We start from the raw sequence: 6,874 nt of genomic DNA on the forward strand, positions 1-6,874 counted from the left end.
TGAGAAATTTAGATTTGATCATTTATGATCCCTTCCAACTCTGACATTCTATTAATGTCACAAAGTTCACATAAGGACAGTTATTTGCTTCAGCATCATGTAAAGCAGAAAGACAGGATGGCTGTTATCTTCCACTGAAAATCCCAGGCTGTCAAAGAAGTGTATCTTACTTATGTTGAAATAAAGGAATGTTTGATTTTTCCCTTCCAGGCATTCTAAAAGAGCAAAACACATTTATAATTTTTACTTCCATGTTACCGAAAGAGAAATAGCAAACCCAAAAGGTAATCCCAGCAATCTCTAACATGGATCAATGGCTTCACTACTCAGTGGTGCAGTGAGTTCAATTTCAGTGTTTCATGTACACTGTGAAACTACATACAAGCTACCTTTGATAAATGAATCTCTCAAAGAGCTGGGAGAGCAACTGAAAGAAAATTTACCATTGCAGAGAAACCTGGAGACCTTTTCTTAGTAATATGACAAAAGCATTCAACACAGATAACCCAATTTTAGCCATCCACACAGACATCATTAAAGGAAGCCTGGTCCAATGCCAATTTTAGAAAACAGATAATACGTTTTAGTTATGTCTATTGGGAATAATTAAGATGAAAATAAGCACTAAACAATATGCCACATACCTTTGATATTTTTTCCATTGTTCCTTTTACCAAATTTTGTTAGTCTAAGTTTGCTAACCTTTCTTATTCTAAGAGCTCTATGAAATTATTCTTTATCTCTCTTTGAATTAAGCAAAGATTGTAATTTTATCCATGAAAGAAGAGAAATTTATTCTCAATTGGAAAATGACCATTATAGACTATTCCCCGAAAGGTTCTGATTGACATTCCACCATGTGGAGTTGCTTTTGTATTTTCATGGTGGAACAGTCACTTCTGCAGAGCAAAAGCTAAAGAAACAGAGCAGTTGAAACTCTTGGCTTAGAAGCCACTTAAAGATCTGTACAGATTGCTATAATAATATCCCTCATTAGCTGCATTGAGTTTTCCTTTTTAAAGAAAATAATCTGTTATTTTTATTATTATATTCTTTCCTATTTTCTGACTTGTTTTTCCACAAGATTTTTTAAGTTTAATGGCCTTTTTTTCTGTTGGAAAGTTGTCTACGTTTGATTGTTTAAGTTTATCAGCTTAATTTTAATTGAGGTTTTAATTGTTCTGAATATTGTTTTATCAATAACTGGTATGTCAGAAAGGCTTTAAAAGGCACCTTCCCAAGCCATTTTCTTCAAAAATTGAAACCCTCTTTCTCTTAAAGTTGTACATATGTAATTAACCCTGTCAGCTATTATTAAATCTTTGCTTAGCAAAGAAAATTTACTCTTTGGCGCCTGAGTATGTTTGATAAAGGGTGATTGTAAGTTTGGCTCATTGCTTACCATAAATTATCATTAGTGATAACAATAATAGCTAACACTAATTGAGTTTCTTCCACATGCCAGCCTGTTTATAGTCCCGATTTTACAGAATGGAAAACTAAGGCACAGGATGAGGTGCAATAACTTGCCCCAGGTTATTTAGTAAGTGGCAAGCCAGAATTAAAACCCGGGCACTGTAATGGAGCACCATCTGTATGCCTCTTGGCAATTTTTCTGAGTTCTCCCCTTTGTCCTACAGCCCAGGGACTGCATATTCTACTCATGAACGAGAAAAGACTTCTTTAAAAATGCAGAGGATTTGAAATTAGATGAAAAAAAGTGTCAGTTTTGCCAATAGAAATCAGTGTGGCTTGTGTTTTAAGAAAGTTTTGATATCAGTTAAAATTAGACTTTGGATTACTGGGAACTGTTATCTAGGCTGCACTGAAGTTTCTCCTTTTGTTTTCTTTTGGTTTTTTAGACCTGTACAGGTCATTCTCAACGCCTAGCCATTGGACATTTTCCAACTTCCTCACAATTTACTTATTACAGGCACGTTTGTTCTGTACATAGCATGCTGGTACCTGTGAGAGCTTTTCCCCCCAGGAGCCACAGCTTTTATCAGAACTTTCATGTTGCTAAGTGAGCAGCTTGCTTATTCTCTGTAAACTGTAAACTTGTATTTCTTGAGGCCCACCAAGAGAAGTTCCAAAATGGGGCTTTTCTCAAACAAGTGAATTTTTTGGACATGGTATCTGCTTAGTAATCATGAGCTGGAATGTTAGAAATACTTAGGCTTATACTCATGATTCTGAAAGAGACCTTATTCATCTTGTCTGTCCTGCTCTCTGGTCACGGTTGCCCAATACCAACAGATAGTCTTCTCCTTCCTAAACCCAGGGAGTTTCACAATATACTTGGTCATCCACTTTACAGTTTAAGAACTTCTGCTCTGATAAAATTCTTCTCTTGTCAAACAAATCCTTTATATTACCTGTTTGTATAACTCAAATTTATTGATACATAGAGCAAGAAATTCCCATCAGTTCCAAATTGAGATTGACTTCTGGTGTGCGCCCTGTATCTTAACACCTGTGATAGGGTGGGGCCCTGCACAGTGGTCCTTGGGGGCCTTATCACTTGCCAGCTGTGTGACCTTGGGCCAGCCATTTAATCTCCCTGAGCCTTACTTTCTTCATTTATAAAATAAAGGGATACAGCATTTGTTTTTAGAGTAAGTATCCAGAGGCAATGTGAGACTCAAGAATCAAAGAAAGATAGGATTAGGTTCACTACACTACAGTTACTAAAGCACTTTAGAATTTTAGGAAGCACTGATTTTTTTTTAATGCACTTTATATTGTGAACTTTAACATGTATACATAACAGTGATAACTTCCAAAGTGCTATTTAACAAGTAGTTAGCAAATTGCAAAGAATGTCATGGGTCACAGTTCCACAACTTCAGCCATTTTCATTATTGTAAAATACAACCTACATACCGAAAGTTGTCATCTCTCGATGTACAGCTCAACAAGCAGTCATATAGGTAATTTCAAAAATTATGTGTTACAGTTCCACAATTTCAGTCCTTTCCTTATTATGCAATACAAGGTATATACGGAAAGGTGAAGACCTTCAAGGCACAGTTCAACGAGCAGCTATAGAGCAAATCCCAAGGGATGCTATAGGCTACAGTTCCACCATGTCATTTACCTCCTTCCAGCCATTCCAACACCCCAGCATCCAAATATATACATATAAAGTTTCAGTATTCATAGACCTTTGTTAAATCTTATTTGTTGCTACCCTTTCCTCTCAGTCTCTTTCTCCATCTTCAGGGGTGTCTAGGCAGTGAGCACCCTAACTTGTTCATATTAAAAGGGGGTGTCGACAGTATGGGGAAGGGGGCCACATCTGATAGTTGATTTTACAGAGGCTCTTCCCTTTGGGTTTTAGGACTTGTCTGGTATAGGAACACTGGTGGATTTAAGTTTCAAAGATAAAACTTAGTGAATGCATCTTTTATAGAATCTCAGGTAGGGATCTAGATTTTGGTAAGGGCAAGGCATGCTGTGGCCAATTGGGATGTCTAGCTGGGGCTTGCATAAGAGAAACCTCCAGGATAGCCTCTCAACTCTATTTGGGGTCTCTCAGCTTCCGTGACCTCAGCTTGTTACCCACCCCTCCCACCGCCCCTCTGCTCCCTTTGGTCATTTAGGTGTTTTCAATCCCTTGCTGCCAAGGACAGGCTCATTCCTGGGAATCATGTCCCACGTTGCCAAGGAGATTCATTCTCCTGGGAGTCATGTTCCTCATGGAGGGGAGGTTAATTTTTTTGCCAAGTTGGACTTAGAGAGAGAAAGGCCACATCTGAGCAACAAAGAAGTTGCCTGGGGGTGCCTCTTCAGCGTAATTAGAGAAGAGCTCAGCCTCCTATTTACAAACCCAAATTTCACAAGAGCAAGTCTCAAGTCAAGGGCTTGATTTATTAAGTAGTGGGTTCCTATCTTGACTTAATATATATAGTATCCCAAGATAGTCAGTTTGTTACATTATCTTCACTTAGTTGTACAATCATCATTCTCAACTTAAAACAATTATCAAAACATAATACATCCCAGAGCTCTTATCAGCTGCTAATTATTCATTCCTAGTATTAGTGTAGAGTTGGTAAGATATTCCTATTAAATATAGTCGTTAATACATAATGGGTAGTTTTCCCGTACCACTTTGTTGTTAACCTCCTGCAGCAGTGTCATACCTTATAAATACATCATGCTATCATTTATTTAGGTTTGTGGTACTACTATGTGGGTTACTTGCCATTAAACAACCATTTATGAACAAGTTCACCCTCGTGTCACTGGTTGCTTTCCTTTTAATATCAGCTTAAGTCTTTCAACATAGACATTATTTTGGGTAGTATTTGATCCTACCTGCCTTTTTTTTCTGAAATGCATCCCTAGGCTTCCCATTTTGTCTCTGTCAACAAGTTTTTAACAAGTGTTTCTTGCTAGACCTATACTCTTTTCAGACCTGTACTTTTCAGCCGGGGAAAGTACTAGATACCATTCCTTGTTCCCCTGCTTGTCAGTCAGGGTACAGGGAGCAACAAGACAAACGCAGTGCCTCTTCCGGGAGCATCGGCTTCAGTCAAAGGTATTTTGGGTGGGGTGGATGCTGTTAGTTAATGGTAATATTGAAACAAATGGAAGGGCAAATTTCCACTATAGTGAAGATAAAACTAGATTTCCTTAGAAAGAAAGCAGCAGGGGCACTTTCAGCCGGACCGCCTGACCCCAAGAGAGTCACGTTCACACCTCAAAAAACACAAGCCACCCTCCCTACCCATGACTCTTTGAGAGGGCGAGTGAAGGCGTCTAAGTCTGTGTTCACTTTGGGCAACGTCGGGCAAGTCACTTAACTTTCTGGTTCTCACAGAGAAAAAAATGAGAGAGCTGAACTAGATGAGGTCATCTGCCTGGGCTCCTCCACCTCTGATGTTTCTCTGATCCTATAACCTCTACACCTTATGCCAGCCAGAATAATACACTGGGGTACGGATCAGGCAGAAGAATGTTGTAGTCCTTTTCTGAATGGATGAAAATAAATCTTATTTTAATCATATAATTTTTTTTTTAGAATCTCAGATCTAGATCACTTATTTTGGGGAGCAGTGTTGAAGGTAAGTTGCAGGGACAGCCATTAGGACACACCTGAGAGAATGGAATAATGGTGCTCAAAGTTGAAAGTAACTGTCAATATGGGAAGGGGTTGTGGAGAAAATGGACACATACACTGTAAAAACCAGATGTTGATGGGCTGTTACTGTGCTGAGGCCTGGTCCAAGCCTACCGTTTTGGCTCCAGTTTCCAGTCCTGTTATCAGAGATTAGTTTCGGGATGATGTGCTGGTACTTTTTCCCTTTCACATTCATCAGCTGGCCACTCCAGTACCAGACTCCTGGATTTCAGAGGAAAGGGAAGATGTCATAACAAGCACACACTTGTGTGACTTAGTAATTGTCAGTGACTCATCAGGAAATACCATGACATGGCTGTGTCTTAACATGTTCAAATGTCGCTCCCCTCCCACCCCAGCTTGCCTTTGTTGCCTGCTAAATATATGTAACTCGTTTGGACTTCCTGCAAAAGTGATTCATTAACCTAGTGGTTGCCTGACTGTTACTCCTGATGGCCCCCAAGGTCTGCGTTGTGTCATGAATGTAGGTTTAGATATATGTGGTAGATACAGTCTTGAGTGGAACAGGTTGGCTTGCCCAGTGGACAGTTGATACCCACTGAAGTTTGTTTCCTTTAATGAAAACCACAAAACTTGTACATTGATTGTACCCTTAGTAAGTGTGTGGCAAAACGTGGAGTTTATTGATTTTAGCTGGAATTCAATCAACTGTATTTAGTAACTCAGGAGAACAGAAGCTCACATGGTCAGTTATATTACTTCGGCACATAAAATGAAGGAATGGGATACAAGATCAACACAAAAATTAATGGTGTTACTATAGTAATGAATAATCTGAAAAGGAAATCAAGAAAAAAACCATTCACAATAGCAACTAAAAGAATCAAGTGTTTTGGAATAAATCTAATCAAAGAGGTAAAGGATATGTACATAGAAAATACAAAATATTGCTGAAAGAAATTAAAGACTATTTTTGTGCCTCAAAGGACTTTATCATGAAAGGAAAATGGGAGAAAATACTTGGAAAACACATTTCCAATAAAGGTTTAATATCCAGAATATATAAAGAAATCCTTCAGCTTAACAACAAAAAGAACCCAATTTAAAAATGGGCAAAGACTTAAAATACACATCTCTCCAGAGAAGATATACAAATGGCCAGAAAGCACATGAAAAGGTGCTCGGCATCATTAGCCATCAGGGAAATGAAAATCAAAATCACAGTGAGATACCATTTCACACCCATGAGAATGGCTGCTATTAACAAAATGGAAAATAACAAGTGTTGGAGAGGATGTGGAGAAGTAGGAACACTCATTCATTGCTGGTGGGAATGTAAAATGGTGCAGCCACTGTGGAAGGCAGTTTGGCGGTTCCTCAGAAAGTGAAGTATGGAATTACCATATGACCCGGCAATCCCACTACTAGGTATATACCCAAAAGAATTGGAAGCAGGGACTTGAACAGATACTTGCACAATGATGTTCATAGCAGCTTTATTCACAATTGCCAAAAGATGGAAGCATGCGTGTCCATCGACAGATGATGGTATATACGGTATATGCATATATATACACAAAATGTGTTACATATACACAGTGGAATATTATTCAACCATAAAAAGGAGTGAAGTCCTGATACATGGATGAACCTTGAAGCCATCATGTTCAGTGAAATAAGCCAGACACAAAAAGACAAATTTTGTATGATCTCACTGATTTGAAAAGAAGTTAAAAAAATAAATTGTATGCATTAGAGACTCATTAAAATCCAGGATTTAATAGAGGT

The sequence above is a fragment of the Choloepus didactylus genome, chromosome 2 (assembly GCF_015220235.1).
Source record: "Choloepus didactylus isolate mChoDid1 chromosome 2, mChoDid1.pri, whole genome shotgun sequence".
Taxonomy (NCBI): Eukaryota; Metazoa; Chordata; class Mammalia; order Pilosa; family Megalonychidae; genus Choloepus; species Choloepus didactylus.